The 24,513-nt window shown below is 39.7% G+C and overlaps 2 protein-coding genes across 6 annotated transcripts in view; both read left to right on the forward strand.

Annotated features, from left to right (window-relative positions):
- The window catches only part of RNF150 (ring finger protein 150), a 281,991-nt gene that overhangs the window by 90,819 nt on the left and 166,659 nt on the right, over positions 1 to 24,513 (forward strand). The window lies entirely within an intron of this gene.
- The window catches only part of LOC109576742 (UPF3B regulator of nonsense mediated mRNA decay), a gene marked incomplete at its 5' end in the record, with an annotated part of 62,242 nt that overhangs the window by 13,198 nt on the left and 24,531 nt on the right, over positions 1 to 24,513 (forward strand). Inside the window, 1 exon segment of the mRNA XM_070769080.1 lies at positions 1 to 24,513. This exon segment is cut by the window's left edge and continues 12,128 nt beyond it; it is cut by the window's right edge and continues 24,531 nt beyond it.

Raw genomic sequence — 24,513 nt, forward strand, 5'->3', positions numbered from 1 at the left:
TGAGGAGTGCTATAGGAAAAAAAAAGAAGATATCATGAGATATAATGACTGGGATGCTCCTGTATATAGGGCTGTCAGGGAATACGTCTCCAAGAGGTGTTATTTGAGCCAAGACCTGAAGGGAGTGAGGGCACAAAGGTTGGTGTGAGGACCCTGCATAGCCTTATGGATTCTACACCCAGCGTCCTTCTGATTGGCCAGATGTTTGGACTAATTGGTTATTTCCCAGAAGTATGCCAGCTGTTGAATATATTTCATATTACCCCTGGCTGAGCCTTGTGACTATATGGGGAAAATGGCATTCCAGATAGGAAGAACAGCACAGTGAAAGCCCAGAAACAGGCATGTTCAAGTGTACCAGAAGCCAGTCCTAATCGAGTGGCTGGAGCAGGGGGAGGCATGACGTGGAGCTCTGCTGCTTTCAGAAGATCTCTCCCAAACATTCGCTCTATTATCTAACAATGCTTGCTTGTGCTCATGCTATTGCTCAGTCGTGTCCAGCCCTTCACAGCCCCATGGACTGGTCTGTCCATGGTGTTTTTCCAGGCAAGAATACTGGAGTGGGTTGCCCTTTCCTTCGGGGGATCTTCTCAACCCAGGGATTGAACCCACATCTCTTGCATCTCCTAACGATGCTTAGTTACCTTAAAAGGCTGTCATTCACTGAGTGTATGTGTGTGTGAATGTACAGTGCATATGTGTATATGTGTGTGTGTGTGTACATTTGTAATTATTACACATGTAAGTTTGCTCATTGCCAGTGAGAAGAAACGACTTTCTGCACATACATCAAATATACCACTATCAAATATTATACTCATCAATTTTAGTCATGTATTTCTAGAGAGAAAGGAAAACTTTAAGAGCTGAGTGTTGTCTTGAATATTTTCTCACTGACATGGATTTTTTATATAGTGAAATATCAATGGTCTGTCATAGTTATAAACTTACCAAACTCCTTCCTGAGACTTCTAGGCCTATAAACTCACAATTTATTTGGTGGTTTGTTATAATCTAGAGTATGGTTGATTGGAACGTGCTTTTCTCTGGGTTTTAAGAACTTTTTCTCTTGAATCTACCTGTATAATAAAAAATAGGAAAAATCAAATTGTATCTAGAAAAATATTTATCCATAATTAAATATTCTAACTGCTACAGTTTCATTTCTGTGTGCTACTTTCTGATTTTTATTTCAAATTTGTATATAATTATGATATATTAAAATATATGTGTGTACATATATATCTTTTGACTTTTAATATTTTTATAAATACTTCTCCATATTTCTTTATATACACTTATGTGTGTATATATATCTTTTTAATGGCAGCATAATATTCAGTATTTATAAATTTAAAATAATTTTTGTAACTTTCTCACACTTTGTACAAAAATAAACTCAAAATGGTTTAAAGACTTCAAGGTAAGACCTAAAACCATGAAATGCCCAGAAGAAAACATAGACAGTACGCTGACATCAGTCTTGGCAATATTTAATCAGATCTGTCTCCTTAGGCAGGGTAAACAAAACCAAAAATGAGCAAAAGGGACTAGATCAAACTAAAAAGCTTTTGCACAGCAAAGGAAACTATCAACAAAATGAAAAGTTTGCCTACTGAATGGGAGAAAATACTTGCAAATGATATGTCTGATGAGGGTTTAATGACATAAAAAAACAACTCAAAAAATGAACAGAAGTCCTCAGTAGACATTTCTCCAAAGGATACATACAGATGATCAACAGGCACATAAAAAGCTGCTCAACATCACTAATTATGAGGAAGATGCCCATCAGAACCAAAATGAAATATCACCTCTCATCTATCAGAATGGCTGTTAACAAAAAGACAAAAAAAAAAAAAAAAAACCGAACTGTTGGCGAGGTTGTGAAGAAAAGGGAACCTTCATGCACGGTTGATGGAAATATAAATTGGTGTAACCATTATGAAAAAATGCTATGGAAGTTCCTCACAAAATTGAAACTAGAACTACCATAGGATCCAGCAGTTCTACTCAGTTCAGTTGAGTTCAGTCACTCAGTCGTGTCCAACTCTTTGGGACCCCATGGACTGCAGCACGCCAGGAAATCCTACTATTGGGTATTTATCTGAATAAAAGGAAAACACTAATTCAAAATGATAATCCCCTTTATCTTCATTGCAGCATTATTTATGATAGCCAAGATATGGAAACAACCTTAGTGGCCATCAGTAGATGATAGGATAAATAAGATGCTTGTGTGTGTGTGTATTTATATATATATATATATATATTTATATATATATATATAATAGATATGTATAATACATATGTATAAATATGTTTTTGCATGTGTGGCTTCCCTGGTGGTTCAGACAGTTAAGAATCTGCCGGCAATGCGGGAGACCTGGGTTTGATCCTAGGTTGCAATGTGGGAGACATGGGTTGGGAAGATGCCCTGGAGGAAGGCATGGCCACCCACTCCACTCTTCTTGCCTAGAGAATCCCCATGGACAGAGGAGCCTGGCTACACAGCCCATGGGGTCACAAAGAGGTGTACATGACTGAGCAACTAAGCATGCACGCACTTGTACACACACACACATATACACACCATGGAATATTACTCAGCCATAAAAAATAATGACCTCTTGCTATCTGCAACAACATGGATGAACCCAGAGGTATTATGCTAAAGTGAAATAAGTCAAACAGAGAAGGACAAATACTATATGAATTCACTTATATGTGTAATTTAAAAAACAAATGAACAAACATACTGAAATAGTCATAGATGCAGAGAATAAATAAGTAGTTCCTCGAGGGAAGAGAGGGACAGGATATAAGAAAATAGATGAAGGAGATTAAGAGGTGCAAGCTTCCAGTTATAGAATAGTCATGGGTATGAAATGTACAGTGTAAGGAGTACAGTCAGTAATAATGTAACATCTTTGTATGATGACCAATAGTAACTAGACTTATTGTGGTGATCATTTGCTGGCCAGGTTGCAGCTGCTGCTGCTGCTGAGTTGCCTCGGTCGTGTCCGACTCTGTGCGACCCCATAGACGGCAGCCCACCAGGCTCCCCCGTCCCTAGGATTCTCCAGGCAAGAACACTGGAGTGGGTTGCCATTTCCTTCTCCAATGCATGAAAGTGGAAAGTGAAAGTGAAGTCGCTCAGTCGTGTCCGACTCTTAGCGACGCCATGGACTGGAGCCCACAAGGCTCCTCCGTCCATGGGATTTTCCAGGCAAGAGTACTGGAGTGGGGTGCCGTTGCCTTCTCCGTTTGTAATGTATAGAAATACCAAATCACTATATTGTGCCCCAGGAGCTAAGACAGTGTTGTAGGCCAATTGTAGTTCAAAAATAAACAAATTCATAGAAAAAGAGATCATATTTGTGGTTACCCAAGGTGGGAGGTGGTAGGAGGAAGGATTGGATGAAGACAGTCACACGGTACAAACTTCCAGTTGAAAGTTAAATCAGTGTTATAATGTACAGTGTGATAAACTGTAAATGTGATATGTGATAAACATAATTTGTGTTGCTGTATGTTATGTATAAAAGTTGTTAAGAGAGTAAATCCTAAGAGTTCTTATCATGACAAATTTTTTTTCATTTTACTTTTATTTTGTATCTATATGAGATGATTGATGTTCACTGAATTTATTTATTTCATGATGTATGTAAGTCAAATCATAATGCTGTACACCTGAAACTTATACAGTGCTATATGTTAATTATATCTCACAAAAACAGAAAGGGAAAGAAAGTTTAAGTAATTTCTATACAACTTCAGTATTGTATGGATAACTATATGTGTATGTTGCATATATATTTCCACTTCTAACGATTTAGTAAATTTCCACATTTTTAAAAATCATATTTATCCTTCTACTGACAGCATCATATTCAGTTGTATTAATTGCCCTCTAAGGTACATGGCTTCTCCCCATTAATGGGCACTGGAGTTGTTTCTGTTAGTTTTTATTGTCATACACTTTTTTAAAATTATAACCATAGATTAATTTACAACAGGGCAGTCACTGAACATATTTATTGTCTTCTCATGGGCAAATATTTCTCCAGATAGGTGGTATTTGTAATGTCATTAGCAATGAATGAGTTTATTTTCTCCACTCTAACCCTGAAGAGTATTTTTTTTTTTAATTAAAAAATGTTTTGCTGGACTATTTGCTGGTATACTTCCCTTTATATTTCTTTAATCATTAGCAATGACTTTGTGGGTTTTTTTTCCTACCTTCTGTATTTCGTCTTTCATTAAATTTTTGAATTGCTTACCCACTTATTCATTGGGGTTTTACTGGTGGTCTTATTTAAAAATATTTTTTAATTTCTTAATATTTATAAAAACATTAAACATTTTTTAATTTTACTAGAAATTAACCCTTTACTTCTTATAGTTTGTTGTAACCTTTTCCCCCTCTTCCATTCCATTTTCCCCTTAATTCTGTTGTCCTAAAAGCTCTTATTTTTACCATTTTCCTCTTGAGTGTGCCACTTGTTATGTCCTCTAGATCTGTTTCTTAAGATTTTTTTTAGACTAATGTCCTTATCCTTGATTGTGTTGGCTACACTTTTCAATTGCTATCTCTAGTACTTAATAATAGACTATAATTTCTCTTTGACTGTTAGCAAAGTATAAACCCTTGAAGCACCTCAGATCAGATCAGATCAGATCAGTCGCTCAGTTGTGTCCTACTCTTTGCGACCCCATGAATCGCAGCACGCCAGGCCTCCCTGTCCATCACCAACTCCCAGAGTTCACTCAGACTCACGTCTATCGAGTCAGTGATGCCATCCAGCCATCTCATCCTCTGGCGTCCCCTTCTCCTCTTGCCCCCAATCCCTCCCAGCATCAGAGTCTTTTCCAATGAGTCAACTCTTCGCATGAGGTGGCCAAAGTACTGGACTTTCAGCTTTAGCATCATTCCTTCCAAAGAAATCCCAGGGCTGATCTCCTTCAGAATGGACTGGTTGGATCTCCTTGCAGTCCAAGGGACTCTCAAGAGTCTTCTCCAACACCACAGTTCAAAAGCATCAATTCTTTGGTGCTCAGCCTTCTTCACAGTCCAACTCTCACATCCATACATGACCACAGGAAAAACCATAGCCTTGACTAGATGGACCTTTGTTGGCAAAGTAATGTCTCTGCTTTTGAATATGCTATCTAGGTTGGTCATAACTTTCCTTCCAAGGAGTAAGTGTCTTTTAATTTCATGGCTGCAGTCACCATCTGCAGTGATTTTGGAGCCCAGAAAAATAAAGTCTGACACTGTTTCCACTGTTTCCCCATCTATCTCCTTATTCTCCCCTTTGCTTCATACTTCTAAGGTTTTGTCATCCCTTACTTGAGGGACAGCTGATATTGACAGTATTCTGTAATACCTGTCTCTCAAAATAGGTGCCAACCATGAGCCACTGGCCAGGTCCTGACTGTGGCTGAATATCATGCCTCCCTGCTGCTTTTATTTTGAAAGGCTGTTACTTCTACCCTGGTTTTTAGATTTTACCAGTAGAGAAAGTGAGAAATGAAAGAAGGATTATGTTGATCCCTGTCATCTTGCTATAGCTAGGCAGCTTCCACAAAAGCCATATGTAGTAAACATGCTTTCTTCTTCATTCTCACAAAATTACAGCAGCCAGCTCTTTGTCACTTACACACCGTACTGACCCGTCCTAGATGGCTGCATGCCAAGATGGGTCTTATGGGCTCTGTTCACTGGTGGCCTATGAATATGAAATATATGTAACATTCCATCAAAACATAGCTGAAAGGAGACCTTGCACTTCACTGTATTTCCAGAAGCTTCTTTTAGCTCACTATGCAGCAACTGCTCTGAATTACCCTGTCACTTCTCCACACATTCTCAGCCAAGTGATGGTATGTTATAGCAAGCTGTATCTCACTGGTTCCATTCAAGCCTTGGTTTTCCAGGGAGTATAAGATGTGGCTTTACATGACATGGATGAACGTGCCCATGAAAGTGAACGTAAGGAGCAGAGTTAGTCTTGGTCTTTGAAGAGCCTGCAGAAAGTGGGTCACAACGCTTCTGGGTTTGAGCTTTCCCTGGTCTTCTCTGTGATACCATGTGTTTCTCAGGCATCATCCATCATCCTCTCATTGTTCTATTTGTTTCCCTCCTGGATTATTGCTCTATCACTGGTAGGAGGCTTCCTGGGTAATTCTGCATTACAAGTGACAGCTTTGACCGTCTTTGAGTGAAAAGAGCAAAAGTGACATCCTGTAGAAATATATGACACATTAAATTTATTGATGAAAAACAAGATACAGTTTTAACAGAAGGAGGGATGGAAAGAGTCAGAATACCCATACTAAACAAAAATTGATGAGGCCCTTTTCAGAGTCAGTCAGTCTATAGCCTTAGGTGTCTCTAACTGTGATCCCTAGAAGGTACTCTTCCGCATGGAATCCAAGAACAAAGTCAAAAGTATAAAGAAGTTTCTGGTATCCACTTTAGCATCCTTTGACAGAATTTCCTATGTGTTTAGGGGAGCAGTTGGACAAATAAAAAAAATCTTTATTCGGCTCCATTTTCTGTTTTTTTTCCAAGGTAAAATGATTTATAACCAATATCCATTGATATATTACTTGAGATTATTTATTTACAATGAAAAATGTATCCCATGAGTCACCCACTTTGTGTGCATCTGTCTTTGATCAGTTCTGGGAATGTGCTCAGAGTTTCCAAGCCCAAATCCTGGATCGGGACCAACCTCTGCCTTTCTCTGCTACAAATAAAACCCCAGTTGACAGTGGAGAACTGTGGGGGTATAGAAAGAGGTCAAAATTCCTTCTGCAGGGAAGGTTGAAGGCATATGACGTGTTCAGAGTACTGTCGTGTATGTTTTGACATAGGTCAAACTAGCAACTTTAAAAAACCAACCCCCCACGCATGTTTCTTCAACTTTTTTCAGATTTAGGCAAGCTGTGAAATATTAAAGCAGGGAAACACACATACCCTGTGCTCCCATGAGCCTGGAAAGATCTGGACTGGACTATGTTTGAGTGTTTTTTTGTGTGTGTTTTCTTTTAATTCTGCAGGGGAGAGGGGTGATTTTTAAAAATTGGTGACTAGGAAAAGTTAGGATTTAAAAGGCAAACAAAACGATAAGATCCAAAAATGTACTGCAAACCAGGTGAAACAAAAAAGATATCTCCTTACATCCTTATATCTGTTTATAAGGAATAACAAACATACCTCCTCTTACCTTAGACCCACGAATTATGAGGCCACAAGACTGTACTGTCTGGCAGTAATTCCCTTACCAGTGGACGAAGCGTGGAGAAAACTGAGCATGATGAATTGCCTTTTGATTTGGATTAATCTTCAGCTGGCAAAAAAAACAAAATAAAAATGGTCATGGGAACAGAGCAACACAGATGTTCGGAAGCCGAGGACGCAGTTTAAAAAGAATTCTTCATACACCATGCTTCCAGAGATACGGAACCAGTGACTCATCAAGTGTGAACTTCAATTTTGGCCCTGGTGGGTGTCAGTAAATTACAGTTTTGTGAAAGCAAAGTCTACTCTGCAGCTTCCTCCCAGACTTGTGGTTGTGTATTTCCTAGAATGCTTCAATAACAAGTTTATATAAATGGTCCAAGCTTTGGCAACCAAAGAATAGACTCTAGTCCAGTCATGAATGTGAGTAACAGAAAAGAATGCTTTCTATTTAAAGAGGAGTGTTGGTATCTGTTCAGGTAGGAAACAACGTTTGAAAGCTTTGTAGAAAAATAGCTCCTCCAGCCATCCAAAGTTATGAGAGAGAGAAAACGTTATCAACTATCAATCAGACCAAGTTGATACTTGACAACCTTTTGCCTGTTGTACTGAATCCCATCTTAGGATCTTAATTAATTCCAGCATTTCTGTAATTTTAAGATGTTCCCATTTCTATCCCATCTCCTGTATCTCCTAACCCTTCTCTTTGGCTTTCCTGTTAAACCATTTTCCCTTTCCCTTTGTAATTTATTTCAACTCAACCTTCCATGTAGAGACCTTGACCAAGAAATATGGTGTATCTGAATGACTCTGTGCAACCCCATAGATGGCAGCCCACCAGGCTCCCCTGTCCCTGGGATTCTCCAGGCAAGAACACTGGAGTGGGTTGCCATTTCCTTCTCCAGTGCATGAAAGTGAAAAGTGAAAGTGAAGTCACTCAGTCGTGTCTGACTCTTCACAACCCCATGGACTGCAGCCTACCAGGCTCGTCTGTCCATGGGATTTTCCAGGCAAGAGTACTGGAGTGGGGTGCCATTGCCTTCTCCAATAAAATGTATTGTATAGATATTTATACTTGAGGACTAAGAGAACCCTTTAGTGATATTATTTATCTAAAAATGATTATAATAATAATTGATCAGGATATGTGTGTAAATAAAAATAGATCCCTACACTTCATAGGTTACTGTATCAGCATAATTGCTTGAAATCAGGCACATCATTGACATAAATGTTTAGAGCCCAAGATACAAAGCAGAATATTTTAAATGGAGTCAGGCCCTAATAAGGGTTCACTGAGCTTAATTTAGGGTTTGTTGTATTGAAGATAATTATTTTGGCAGTGCTTATCCAGTTTCTCTGGCACACACACATTGGAGAGTGAAAGGGCTGTTGTGACTTTCCGTTTAACAAGATGCTTCTGTGAAATCTCCTGTTTTGATTTAAAAGCGTATTCTAGTCCAGTACATCAGTGTTGGGAGTTTCAGTAAAGCATAGTGAGTCAGGACATGGCTTGCATTACTGGAATCAACACTTTTTAGCCAAATGCTTTTGTACAAGTTTCTCAACCTCTCAAAGCTGCCAGTTCTCTTTTCTATAAAATGGGGATTCTATTGGGGTGGACTTCATAATCATTAATAAAGCATTTTGCTAACATATATTATATGCACTCCTTCCCCCTTCCAAAAGCCATCCTCTAAGATGCTTACTCCTTGGAAGGAAAGTTATGACCAACCTAGATAACATATTCAAAAGCAGAGACATTACTTTGCCAACAAAGGTTCATCTAGTCAAGGCTATGGTTTTTCCAGTGGTCATGTATGGATGTGAGAGTTGGACTGTGAAGAAGGCTGAGCACCAAAGAATTGATGCTTTTGAACTGTGGTGTTGGAGATGACTCTTGAGAGTCCCTTGGACTGCAAGGAGATCCAACCAGTCCATTCTGAAGGAGATCAGCCCTGGGATTTCTTTGGAAGGAATGATGCTAAAGCTGAAAGTCCAGTACTTTGGCCACCTCATGAGAAGAGTTGACTCATTGGAAAAGACTCTGATGCTGGGAGGGATTGGAGGCAAGAGGAGAAGGGGACGCCAGAGGATGAGATGGCTGGATGGCATCACTGACTCGATGGACGTGAGTCTGAGTGAACTCTGGGAGTTGGTGATGGACAGGGAGGCCTGGCATGTGCGATTCATGGGGTCGCAAAGAGTCGGACACGACTGAGCGACTGATCTAATCTGATCTGATGATGTGTTTGATCTGTCACCTTAATCATGCATGCATCTTTTAAAAATATAGTGTTCTTGCCTGGAGAGTCCCAGGGATGGCGGAGCCTGGTGGGCTGCCATCTATAGGGTCGCACAGAGTCAGACACGACTGAAGCAACTTAGCAGCAGCAGCAGCAGCAGTAGCAGTGTTACTTTGCATATGTATGTTTAATTTGCATAAAGAAGAGAAGGAAATGTTGATAGATATCAATAGAATATATTGACTTCAAACCCACTACATACCCCACAAGGATATTCTGAGATTTCAATAAGATAATGTAAATAACCTCGGTGCTTCTTAGATGTTGGTTGTTTTGGAGTCTCCCTGATCCTTCCAGAGGGATTCCCAGGTAGCTCAGTGGTAAAGAAGCCATCTGCCAATGCAGGAAACGTGAGTTCGATCTTTGGGGCGGGAAGATCCCGTGGAGGGGGGATAGGCTATCCATTTCATTATTCTTGCCTGGGAAATCCCATTGATGGAGGAGCCTAGCATGCTACAGTCCATGGGATCGCAAAGAGTCGAACACGACCGAAGCGACTGAGCATGCATACACACACGCTGATCCTTCCAGGTAACCTTAATGCTGTTGTATGTGTGTTGAGGGTGGGGAGATTATTTTAGGGGCCTGAAATCAAGGTTGTGGTCCATGAATCCTGAGTAGTATTTTTACTTCTGCATATACTTCCACTTGCAGGATGACCTCTTTGACTTTCTTCCATAGTACAGAAAGGAATGATTACAATTAAACCATTGTGTTCCTTGGAGTCAGAAACTGGCTGTTAATTGAGCCACCCAAACACTGACCTTACACCCAAACCTATCAAAGTGGCTTCCCTTCCCTTTATGCTAACCTCCAATTTTCTACCCTCCTAAAATAAGTTAATTCTGCATGCTCACCCATGGCTAATCTGGTTAACAGTACAAGATCAGATGTCCAAACCTGGAGTCAGATGCCAAGAATGTATTGGTAGGAAGAAAGCATTTACATATGGTTAGTCTCCTTACATAGAACTTCTGTAGACAAGATGTTAAACCTCAAGTATCATGTGAGTTTGACCAGGAATGCCTAGAATCAGGCTTCCTCCTTCTAGCATTACTGAGCGTTTCGGAACAGATGTTTTTGTTCAGCTGTTTGTAGCAGAAATGAATACTTGATGAATTTTTGCATTAAAAAAGTGACCCATTGTCATATTATTAGTAGCAGTAAACTTCTAGAAACTCTTCTTTGCTGTCATTTAGGTATAGACTGGCATCTAACATTTATGAGACAGGTTCAGAAGTCAGTTCTACAGGTGGCTTACCCCTGTTTTTCACAGACACACCAAGTTTTGTGTGTCTTAAAATCCCACTCTCTCCTTCGCTAATTACCTCCCTAGCTCTTAGGAAGATTTCTAGTTTTCCTTTCCAAATGAGTCTCTTGTTATTTATTTGCAGGCTCACTGCCCACAGAGAAACTAGATTTGAATTTTTTTGTTTTTTTTACATACCAGTACTCAGACTATATTTCCAATAAAAAGTCAGAGCAAGCACATTTTCAGTCTGAGAAAAGATTGTCATACAATTCTACCAAAGTCTTTCCTGGAATATTTACTGCTCCTCTCAGTTTACCTGGAAGAGGATGCTGAGGACAGACTTCAAGGACTTCAGAACCTTCCCTGATTCTCTCTGCGTGTGCTTTTTGTTGAGGATATAAGGAAGAAAGGACAGACACTACCAGCCCCATCACCCCCAGCACACATAGAGGGAGGGAGTTGGGATGGAGGGGAAGAGAATGAATATATGAATACAAGTTGAATGCATATTGCATTCAAAATGCAAGTTGAACATCTGTACAGGAAATAGGGATCACTGCCCGCAATGTGGGAGACCCGGGTTCGATTCCTGATTCGGGAAGATCCCCTGGAGAAGGAAATGGCGATTCACTCCAGCACTCTTGCCTGGAAAATCCCATGGACGGAGGAGCCTCATAGGCTACAGTCCATGGGGTCACAAAGAGTCAGACACGACCAAGTGACTTCACTTTCACCTTCAACAGAAATTGCTAATTACTTCTGATTTTTATTTTTCAGTTTATATATTCCGGTATTCAATTTTCTGTTTCATACTGGTAGCAATTGCTGGTATCTTTTGTCATCCTAGAGCTTTTAGGATCTGTTTGCTTTGTACATAGTAAAGGAAATGGCAGCTCACTCCAGTATTCTTGCCTGGAGGATTCCATGGACAGAGGAGCCCAGCAGGCTACAGTCCATGGGATCACAAAGAGTTGGACACAACTGAGCGACTATCACTCACTCACTCACATAGTGAAAAATCAAGAGTGTAGTCATGGAGCCAAATTGCATTTTTTCAGACTCATCTCATTCTTGCATAGAAAGAGCCTCAAGGAAAGAAAACCAACTCAAATGAAACTAGCTGAACTTTGAGAAAGTATCCATTTTTTGAAATGCCTCAGAACTTTGAAATAGTTTGTTCTTTCATAATAATGTCGTGGGTATTTGATGTCAAAGTTGAGAGACCTGGAAGTGTTGAATTGGCCTTTATTTAATCTGATTGATTTAAAATTTTGTCTTGAGCAATTTAATTCTTTAGGTAGAATGAGGCTCACATTTTATGCAATAAGACTAATAGCCTCCTGATGCACAGTGATTCCTTCAGGATGCTATTAAGTAAATTGAATTTCTCTGATTCACTAGGAGTTGTTGGGTTTTATTGATTTTCCTCCTCATTTTATTATAGGTAGGTAAGCTGAAAATGTCAGCTGCCAGAACATGACCAATAAATACCTGTTTAATTTTTACTGATGATTTCATATTCTTGAATCACTAACTTTTCAGAGAGAAAGTAGATTCTTTCTCGTATGAGCCCCATTGAGACCTATAATTATGTACATAATTTTTTAGTTATCAAGATATACCTTCATGAAACATTCTTTGAAAATAAATTAGGTCTTATCTGTGGGGGCCTGTCATTCCCAAGAATGAAATGCACTTATCAGAGTTGCTTCTTGAGTCATAGTTCATGGTGGTGTTTGCAGATGGTCCAAGACTTAATGTTAAATATTACTTACAATATTCCTCTACATAATGGACATCTGAAAACTTTGTTCAGTTCTTTTCTGTTTTCTTGCATTATAGTTGATATAAAGCAAATATCATCTTATTGGCATCTTCCATTCATTCTATGGTAGTTTTCTTTTTCTTCATTTTTCTTCCCAGTGGCAAGCAAAAGTAATCCATGGAACTTTCTTTATGTTAAAACAGCCCACAAAAGAAATATATTTGAAAAATTATTCTCCTAGTCAGAGGCTTCAGATTGTATTTTACAGAATCTTGGTATCTGGGGGACTATAGGCCAGGTGCAGCTCTATATTTATGTGAGAAGTATGATTTTTTTGTGGGGTTTCCCTGATGGCTTATTGGTAAAGAATCCACCTGCAGTGCAGGAGACACAAGAGACTCGGGCTTGATCCTTGGGATGAGATGATCCCCTGGGGAAGGGAAATGGCAACCAGCTCCAGTATTCTTGCCTGGGAAATCCCATGGACAGAGGAGCCTGGTGGGCCTCAGACCATAGGGTCAGAAAGAGTCGGACATGACTTAGTGACTAAACAACAATAATTTTTTGTATCGTGGGTTTGATTATTTTTGCGTGCAGTTCGTCTGTGCTATTCCTCTGTTCTTGATTTGCACTTACTCTCCCTTTCTCCCCTGCTGAGCAAATTACTCACTAACTTTAACCGGTTAAACTGGTCTCAAGTTATCTCTTGCTCCATATGAGTGCATGCATGCACGCTCAGTCATGTCTGACTTTCCACGACCCTGTGGACTGTAGCCCGCCAAGCTCCTCTGTCTGTGGGATTTCACAGGCAAGAATATTGGAGTGGGTTGCCATTTCCTTCCCCAGGGGATCTTCCCGACCCAGGGATCAAAGCCGTGTCTCTTGCATTGGCAGCCAGATTCTTTACCGCTGAGCCACCTTATCCTCTCCCTCTCTTGCTCCATACCATTGTCTAGAATGTGGTGCTCCCTGTTTGGATTTCACCTACTTTTCACTAAACAAACTCTGGAGGGACGTCTTCCATCGATACCGATTCCCAAACCATAAGCTGGAGAAGTACAGTGAGTTTTCCCAGGTGCTTCTGAGTTGTTTTCTGTAAACATTACTCCCACATTTTGTCCCCCGACTCCCGGTACCATACGGATGCCCCTTGGGCTTTTGCATCCTTCCCAAAGGTAGACAGCATCTTGGGTGGGGCCTCAATTATGGGGCCTCAACATCATGAACCCTCATCTGTCATCCACATGGAGCTTCAAATCACCTCCCAGAGCCTCCTCCCTTCTCCCCCAGAGCCTTGCTTTGGCCTCTGTGTTTCTCTGTTTTGGGGGTGTCTCATCTGAGACCCTCAGCCTATAATGAGTAAAGGTGACCTCCACTCCCGCTTATTCTTTCTGCTTTCATGGGCCGTTGTCTCTGCTTCTCTACACGCCTCTTACCATCTCCTGCTGTTTTAAGTCATTTTTCTGCTCCTGCAGTCATCAAACGGGAAGATTTTCCTTTTAAAGCTATTGTTAGGTCCCCAAATGTCAAGGCACTGGGGCTGCTATAACAAAATACCGCAGGCTGGGTAAATGATAAACGATAGAAATTCAGTTCTCACAGGCTGGACGTCCTAGATCAGGGTGCCAGCATGGCTGGAAGGGGGCACTGACGTCTTGTATCCTCAGTTGGTAGAAGGGGCTGGGGAGCTCCGTGGGTCTCTAGTCGAATACAAGAGAGGGTTGTATTCTACCCCTCCCAAAGGCCCCGCCTCCTAACTGTCACACTGGGCATTAGTATTCCAAGGTGTGAGTTTTGGGGGAAACACAAATATTCAGACCTGAGCACAAAAAGAAGCTGCCAGCTCTGTGGACTTTCCAGCCTTCTTTTTTGATTTCTTGGACTGAGTCCTCTGAACAGGTTGGAAGATACTGAAGTGGTACCACCAAAGGTCTTGTTCTAAGGAATATCCCAAAGTTCAGCATGCCCCGCCAGCTGTCTCCAGTGTGTGTCCCAGAATGGAGAGAGGTCTTCACCTCCACCTCTTTGGGGGCTTTATTCTGGGACCTGAGAAGCAGTCAAGCATTCTTTTTTCCTGAATCTCCATAAGGACTAGCCTGACGTCCCAGATTTCTAAGGATGGGGCTCCAAAGTTGAGTGCCCTTTCTCTGCTTGTGCTACAAGTATAATTTAAATTCTATAAACTATAAGTACTTTCACTTAGCAAAATATATATTTCAGATTGTTAGTATATATGCTTGTTTTCATGTTGGCTGTTTTCAAAGATCAGTTCCTCTAAATAGGTATATCTAAGGTGGGAACTTAAAATTTTTTTTTAAGACTGCGTACATGGGGCCCACTAGCATTCACATGGTTAATCTTCCATTAATGTGTCCTTTCTTAAACGTTATACAAATGAGATTGGCTTCGGCTAATACCATCTTTCCCAGGAAAAATGAAATCAACTTTTACAGCTGGAAGCAATTTAGTCCTTGTCGTTGAACTCCTTAACTTTCTATCTTGGGAAAAATGCATTTTTGATCTAACAGTTTATTGCAAAAATGGTTCAGGCTTCTGTTTATATGATGAGAAAAGAAAATAAATTATATTATTTTGGGGCAAAACTGGGACCAAACGCTCTCAAAGTAATTTGGAAATTCCAAACCTTAAACTGTTTCATTTCCTTCAGAGGAAAATGCAGGTCTAATAGTCTCATCAAATTATTTCTGGGTTTTTTTTTTTTTTTTGTCTTCTTCCAAATTTCTCCTAAAGAAATTGATTTCCCTTGTTATTATTAGCTTATTCTCACATTAAAGTTTTCCCTGTAAACATTCTTCATTGGTCTCTTAGTCTTTATAAGTGATTAAGTATTGACTTAAAGTAGGGTAGTTTAATTTACATTGGCTGTTTGAGGGATATGCAGTACATTTATGGTCACTAGCTTTTATGCTTTCTAAAAAGCTAAATGGTGATTTAGTAGGAGGATAATGATAGAAGTGATCTTGCTTACTAAAAAAAAAAAAAACAAAAAAAGAAAAAAGGAAACAAAAAACCTTTAATGGAGTGTCACTTTAGAAAAATACAGAATACTGTTTCCATTAGAGTAAATAAGGACAACCAGCCAGTCTATAATTTCCATCTACAACCACCACTATATGCATTTCTTCTTATGTCATATTAAAGAACTGCATGCAGGAAATAAATGAAATGCTGATGCATCTGTGCTAAATAATGGGTCAGGGCCAAGACCATGGGGGAGGGGGAAAGGCTGGGACTCAGGCTGGTGGAGTGATCGTTAGAAATACATTCAGACCAGCTGTCCGTGACCTGTAGTACTTTTGCACTGAGGGCCTTTTAAGTAAGATATAATGAAGAATACGTTTATCTTGTGCTGTGCTGTTTGGTATTAGGATATTGTTTTGAATAATTTCTTTTTTTAAAAAAATTAAATGTGACATGAGTAAGCATTATCAATACTTTTCAGATAAATTTGTGCATCAACAATTCTAACAAAAATGTTGCGCTTAGGACTTTCCATAACAAAATAGGAATATAAAATGTGGCCAGTTCACCATAGAAATTCACTAACCACCTCATGGTTTTCCCTTCATGAAACCAATGATCTCCGGGATCTAATACCTGATGATCTGAGGTAGAACTGATGTCATAATAATAGAAATAAAGTGCACAGTAAGTGTAATGCCCTTGAATCATCCCCAAACCAGCCCCCTACTCTGGATTCGTGGAAAAATTGTCTTCCACGAAAACTGTCCCTCATGCCAAAAAGGCTGGGGACTGCGGCTCTAACACACCGTTAGCATTACTTACAGGTTATGTTCCCAAATGCAGGAGTCTCTCTCAGAAACTTGCAGAGACTTATTATTGCTCACAGAACAGAATCCATGTTCTCGTGTTGTTCAGTGGTACAGAGTTTCCATTCCTCAAAGTAATTTGGAAATTCCAAACCTTGAACTGTTCATTTCCTTCAGAGAAAACTGCAGGTCTAATAGTCTCACTGGGACTCCCCTGGTGGCTCAGACGGTAAAAGCGTCTGCCTACAATGCAGGAGACCTGGATTCGGTCCCTGGGTTGGGAAGATCCCCTGGAGAAGGAAATGGCACCCCACTCCAGTACTCTTGCCTGGAAAGTCCCATGGGCGGAGGAGCCTGGTGAGCTATGGTCCGTGGGGTCGCAAAGAGGATACAACTGAGCTACTTCACTTTCACTTTCAATAGTCTCATTAGATTGGTCATATTTTTTGTCTTCTTCCAAATTTCTCAGAAAAGTTCTGGAGATGTGACATAGCAGCGTGTATGTACTGAGTAGTACACTTAAAAATGGTGAAGATAGTAAATGTTATATAACCCATTTTTCACCACACACAGAATACATCCCACATACTAAATCTAGCAGTCGAGGGCAGTCATGATCTGGCCCCTCCACTATCTTTCTAGCTTCATCTTTCTTTACCCATTCAACAGATCTTTACAAGCACCCATTATATGCCAGAAACTTATACAAGCACAGCCCCACTTGCAAAATTTAAAATAAAATATTGCCAGAGCAGAAAGGGGTACTATATGTTTGTTTCGATTCCTAATGCTTTGCCATAGATCTTTAGTATTCTCCATACACGCTTCACATTTATGTACTTTTATAGCTTTGGTGGGCTGCCATCTATGGGGTCGCACAGAGTCGGACACGACTGAAGCGACTTAGCAGCAGTAGCAGCAGCATAGCTTTGTTTATGATACTCTGTTAGTCCTAAAGCCCTCCCAGCTTTCCACCTCCCTCTCAAGTCTCATTTTTCTAGACCTTTTTATCTTTTAAGACTTCATTACACATAACCCCAGAGAAGGCAATGGCACCCCACTCCAGTACTCCTGCCTGGAAAATCCCATGGACAGAGGAACCTGGTGGGCTACAGTTCATGGAATCGCTGAGGGTCGGACACGACTCAGTGACTTCACTTTCACTTTTCACTTTTGTGCATTGGAGAAGGAAATGGCACCCCACTCCAGTGTTCTTGCCTGGAGAATCCCAGGGACGGGGGAGCCTGGTGGGCTGCCATCTATGGGGTCGCATAGAGTCGGGCACGACTGAGCGACTTCACTTTCACTTACACATAACCCACCGATAAAGCTCTTCCTCTGACGGCCCTATTGTTTTACGTTATGTAGCTTTCCTGGTTCCCCAGGCCTGACTGAGGGCTTAGTACAGTGTTTTGCATATAACAGACACAAAAGAGGACTTGTGAAATGAAGTGGCATTATTAAAACATCTTGAAAATTATTTTCATAGTACACACCAAATACATTGCTTTCATTGTTTTAATATTTTTATATCTAAGTTACATTTCTCTTTTTAATTAATTTATTTATTTTAATTGGAGGCTAATTACTTTACAATATTGTATTGGTTTTGCCATACATTGACGTGAATCCACCATGGATGTACATGTGCTCCCCATCCTGACCCTCCCTCCCACCTCCCTCCCCATCCCATCCCTCAGGGTCATCCCAGTGCACCAGCCCTGAGCACCCTGTATCATGCATCAAACCTGGACTGGTGATCTGTTTCACATATGACAATAAACATGTTTCAGTGCTATTCTCTCAAATCATGCCACCCTCGCCTTCTCGCACCGAGTCCAAAAAGTCTGTTCTATACATCTGTGTCTCACATATAGGGTCGTCATTACCATCTTTCTAAATTCCATATATATGTGTTAATATACTGTATTGGTGTTTTTCTTTCTGACTTACTTCACTCTGTATAATAGGCTCCAGTTTCATCCACCTCACTAGAACTGATTCAAATGTATTCTTTTTAATGTCTGAGTAAAACTCCATTGTGTATATGTACCACAGCTTTCTTATCCATTCATCTGCTGATGGACATCCAGGTTGCTTCCATGTCCTGGCTATTGTAAACAGTGCTGCGATGAACATTGGGGTACACGTGTCTCTTTCAGTTCTGGTTTCCTCGGTGTGTATTTCCCAGAAGTGGGATTGCTGGGTTGTATGGCAGTTCTATTTCCAGTTTTTTAAGGAATCACCGTACTTTCATTTTAAATTTATACTTATATATAAATTTGTATTCATTTATATTTAGTGTTTATTTCTATTTAGTATTTATTTATCTCTTGCCTTTAATTTCTACTTTAAATGTTCATTTGTATACTACCAAATGCCATCCATTTGATACTTCATTATGAGTGTCTTATGTGGTCAGACTTAGACTCCCATGAATCATTGCGGGTATAGCCTTGAGTGGAGTCATTAATGAGGGTCACTGCCTTGTTATGCTGTGTTCTGATAATAAGGATCGTCTCCTGAAGCAACAGTGCCATTTTATGGGATTTAGACTTGTCTCACCACGTGGGGCTTAGGGATACATGCCCTTTCCCCGTTGATATTAAGTGCATAATTAACTTTGTGAGTGTCCTTATATCCATTCATCTACTAAGCGTTGAATGGCATTCTTCTTAAACTGTAATGAGGACTCGGGTGTTGGTGACCTTGACAGCTGTGAAGGTGAACAGTTAGCAGCAGCAGAAAGGACCTCTGATTTGGAGCCTTTTGCATTCTGGCTCACATCGAGAGGACACTTAAGGTGGGCAAATGCCAGCTTCTCCATTCCCCACAGTGGACACCTAATTCAGAGGGAACATTTTCAGTTACGTCCCTTTTTGTAAATTTTCAGCTTCATTGAGGTGTAATTGACATATAAAATTGTAAGATGTTTAAAGTATACATCTTGGTGATTTGGTATACATTGTGAAAAGATTCCCACCATCTAGGTATTAAACATCCATCACCTTATTACTTGTTTCTTGGTGAGGACATTTAAGTTCCACTCTCATCAAATTTCAGTTTTGTCCCTTTATTGTTCACTCAGCTTTGGAAGGAAAAGTGCCTGACAACCTGAGAGTTACTAAAAACATATTGGAACTGTGGCTTTTTGCATTAAATTGTGAAGTGTTGTTGAAAGTAAAGGATAACTGTCATTAGGTTGCTTTGATCAGATCAAGAGCAACTAGTCCTGCCTTTGAGAGCCATAGGGTTCTGATGGAGTTTTCTTAATTTTTTTTTTCTTGACATGGACCATTTTTAAAGTCTTTATTGAATTTGTTACAATATACCTTCTGTTGTTTATGTTCTGGTTTTTGGCCACAAGGCATGTGGGATTTTAGCTCCTGGGGATTGAATTCACACCCCCTGCACTGGAAAGCAAAGTCTTAACCACTGGACCTCCAGGCAAATCCCCTAATGGAGTTTTCATAACTAGTTTCCTAGACCAGCCAAAAGAACTGTGTTTTGTTTTGTTTATAATTTTTTTAAGTTTTTAATTATTAAAAAAAATTACCAACTGAACAGTTTTTAGGTGTCAATTGAACAACATTGAGTATATCTACAGTGTTGTACAAGTGATCTCTAGAACTTTTTCTTCTTGCAAAACTGTTATTCTGTACTCATTAAACAATAACTCATTTCCCCTCACCCCAGCTTCTAGAAGTCACCATTCTGCTTTCTGTTCCTATGAATTTGATTACTTTAGATACATCATTCAAGTGGAATCATACAGTATTTGACTTTTTGTGACCGGCTTATTTGACTTAGCATAATGTCCTCGAGCTTCACAGGATTTCCTTCCTTCTTAAGGTTGAATAGTACTGGGATGACCCAGAGGGATGGTACGGGGAGGGAGGTGGGAGGGGGGTTCAGGATGGGGAACACATGAACACCCGTGGTGGATTCATGTTGATGTATGGCAAAACCAATTCAGTATTGTAAAGTAATTAGCCTCCAATTAAAATAAATAAATTTGTATTAAAAAGAGATTGAATAGTACAGTATTCCATTATATGTGTGTATTATACGTATATAGGTGGCACTAGGGTAAAGAACCCGCCTGCCAACGTTCAGTTCAGTTCAGTTCAGTTGTTCAGTCGTGTCCGACTCTTTGCGACCCCATGGACTGCAGCACGCCAGGCCTCACTATCCATCACCAGCTCCCAGAGTTTACTCAAACCCATGTCCATTGAGTCCGTGATGCCATCCAACCATCTCATCCTCTGTCATCCCCTTCTCCTCCCACCTTCAGTCTTTCCCAGCATCAGGATCTTTTCAAATGAGTCAGTTAAGACAGGGTTCGATCCCTGGGTCAGGAAGATCCCCTGGAGGAGGAAATTTCAACCCACTCCAGTATTCTTATCTGGGAAATCCCATGGACAGAGGAGCCTGGCAGGCTACAGTCCATAGGGTTGCACAGAATTGGATACAACTGAAGTGACTTAGCACGCGTGCATGCACATACACACATACACACGTGTTGTATATATTCATTTAAATGTCAATGGATGCTTGGGTTTCTTCTACCTTTTGGCTATTGTGAATAATACTGCTATGGACATGGATGTGCAAATATCTCATCAAGATCCTACTTCCAATTGTTTTAGATATTTACCCACAATTGGAATTAATGGATCACATGATAATTCTGTTTTTAATTTTTGAGAATCTGCCATACTATTTTCCAAAGTGACTACACCATTTTGCAATCCCATCATTGGTGCATAAGAATTAGTTTCTCCACATACTAACAGTTGCTATTTTCTATTTTGTTTTATTGATTGTAGCCATCCTAGTGGATATGAGGGTGAAAATGTGGTTTTGATTTGCATTTCTCTAATGATTAGTAAAGTTTAGCATCTTTTCATATGCTTGTTGGCCATTTCTGTATCCTTTTTGGAGGAATGTCTATTGAAGTTCTTTGTCCATTTTTCAATTGAGTCATTTGTTTTTTTGTTACTATAGTTCCTTATTTATTCTGGGTATTAACTCATCTGATATTTGATTTGCAAATATTTTCTACCATTCTGTAGTTTGCCTTTTCACTCCATTGATTTATAGGACTAGCTTTAATATTATTTGTGAAGGAATTATCTTTGGTTTGCTGATGTATGACCGACCAGTAATTTCTCCTGCCCAAATAAGTACTGACTAGGGAATTCAGTTCCGTGTTTTGTTAAAGTTATCTAGCTTCCATAAAACCAACAGCAATAATAAGGGCAATGTTTTTGAACTTTTCTTTACACCAAAGCTTTAATAAAAACTTATCAAGAATGAAATATTACTATTGGCAGCAACATGGAAGGACATAGAGGTTATTATACTAAGTGAAGTCAGACAAAGACAGATATTATATGATAGCACTTAACATGTGGAATCTAAAAAATAAGACAAAGGAATCTATATACAAAACAGAAATAGACTCACAGACATAGAAAACAAACTTAAGGTTATCAAAGGGGATATGGAAGGGGCAAGGATAAATTAGGAGTATGGGATTAACAGATAAAAACTACTATGTGTGAAAAAAAAAAAAAAAACCTTACCGTCTTTATTGTGGGCTTCCCTTGTGACTCAGCTGATAAAGAATCCACCTGCAATACGGGAAACCTGGGTTCGATCCCTGGTTCAATCTCCTGGAGAAGGGAAAGGCTACCCACTCCAGCATTCTGGCCTGGAGAATTTCCATGGACTGTGTAGTCCCTTGGGGTGGCAAAGAGTCAGACATGACTAAGTGACTTTCACTTCACTTTACATTCTTCTTGTAACTCTTCTCATGTGAAAAGTGTTACAGGTTGCTCTGATTTAAAGCTCTTCACAAATTAAACAGGAGCTGAAGAGTTGGCACAGAAAGTTTGTTTTGCCATCTGTCTTATATGCCTGATCTTGAGTTTGTGAAGAGAGATGTGTAGTTTGTACTGTATGGCCTCTCCCATGGTATTTGAGAAAATATAAGCTGTATCAGTAGAGATGATCTGCAAGTTGCTTGGAATTGCAAGAGAATAGAGCTTCTTTCTACAAATCATCAAGGAGATGACATACTAAGTAACCAAGATAGAATTCAGGGAAAATGTTTGCCTGTTTTTTTAAGGAAATATGTGCATTCTGTGGTTTCTGTAGAACATTTCATCTAAGGGAATATCAGTGTGTTCACAAGTTATATATAGCTGGCTTCTCCATTAAAATGCAGCTAACTCTTGGGTGACTGCAAGAAAAACTATGAAAATATCTAGGCCACCCATTCTTAGGATCAAATGCTTCCTGAGCACCTGTGGAGAAAGCAAGTTATTGTTCATGATTATGGCATATTTTAATAAATGATATCAGTTTTGATAAACCTTAATGTTATTTTTGATCACTGATTTCTGAATCTTCTCTAAATTGATGTCATTGTATCAAATAAAGTTCAATAAATAATTGGTTGCCTTTTAGCACATGAGCTCTACTGGCAAGGATTTTTTAATTTGAAATGATACTTTCACTATTAAAAAAACATGAAATAAAGTCAAGATTACCTTTGGGAATTTTGTAGTGTTTTAAAATTAAGAAACATTCATTTTCACCATAACCCCGACACCAGCCCTAAAGTCCAGAGGCTCAAATACTCAACAATTCTTCCTTGAAAATAAATCACAAGATTGTAATCGATATTTAATTTTAAAGAAGGAGATTAAAGAGCATGGTGCTGCATTGTTGCTTTATTACTTTGTTTTTTAGGGTTCTCTCCTGACAGTAAAATTCACACTCCATTTATCTAAAGAGCCATAAAGCTGGAATTTCCTAAGAGCACCGTATGTAATGATTATGGCAAAATTCCAGAAATCTCCAGTGGGGAACAGGCTTTTACTCTTTCTGAAACTGTCAAGCTGCTGGCAGAAGCAAGCGCTCTAGTTAAATGACTAAGCATATGATCTCAGAGACATGCCCCAGTCCTCCGGAAGAATCCATGAGGAACATCTGGCTGAGTGACCGAGCACCATTTGTAGCCATGCATATCACAGATTAATCATCAAGGACTCTGAGTAGTTCTAGCCACTGCCTCTTAATGAAAGCCACATGTGAACCCATCAGGATTTTTTTTTTTTCACATGACATCAGTGACGTTTGAATGCAGCAGTTGTCTAGCGCTCCACACAGTCATGTGATTAATCCCACCGAGGAGCTTTGGGGTTCCAGCTGGTCCTGACACTGTGCACGCAGTATGCAGAGTGAGATTTCCACAGGGTGTCCATCAGTAGCAGAGCATGCTCAGCCCTGCCACCATCGTCTGTTCTACTCTAGCTTTCAGTTCCTGTCAGAATGACTCTGCACTAGATACGCATCTTGATTAGGCAAGAGTGGACCAAAACATACTCGAAGCTCATGAACTAGCTAATGATCTTTAAGAATGCACTCTTAAAGAACTGGTGACTTGCATTCTATTGGATAAGAACTTGTCATGGTTCTGGTTCTTGTCAAGGTATATAGAAAAGTTAAAAAGTATTGTAGATTGGGAATTTTTATAAAAAGAAAAAATTCTGAACTAAGCTCCTATTACTAGGGCAAGGATGAAGAACTAAAATGTAATAATAAATGTTTAAAAGAGTATTGGTTTTCTTTTGAAAGAAGAGCTATCATACTAATTTCAACTCACTCTGTGGGAACAGCAATTACCTCTTCAGACTCAAGCTTGCTTATGACTTGGTAGGAAGACATCAATAAACAGAGACTACCATTAAAAAAAAAAAGAGAGAGAAGAATGCCAGTTCAGGAAAGATTAAAAAGCAATGTCTAAAAATACCATGTATTAACACATATATATGGAATTTAGAAGGATGGTACCTACGATCCTACATGCAGGGCAGCAAGGGAGACACAGACGTAAAGGAGAGACTTCTGGACTCATTGGGAGAAGGAGAGGGTGGGATGATTTGAGAGAATAGCATTGAAACATATGCATCACCATATGTAAAGTGGATGGCCAGTGGGAGTTTGATGTACGATGTAGGGACCCACAGCTGCTCTGTGAAAACCTGCAGGAATAGTGGAGGGGCTTCAGGATGGAGGCCACACCTGTATACCTATGGCCAATTCATATTGACATGTGGCAGAAACCATTACAATTTCAT

This window comes from Bos indicus, chromosome 17, assembly GCF_029378745.1.
Source record: "Bos indicus isolate NIAB-ARS_2022 breed Sahiwal x Tharparkar chromosome 17, NIAB-ARS_B.indTharparkar_mat_pri_1.0, whole genome shotgun sequence".
Classification (NCBI taxonomy): Eukaryota; Metazoa; Chordata; class Mammalia; order Artiodactyla; family Bovidae; genus Bos; species Bos indicus.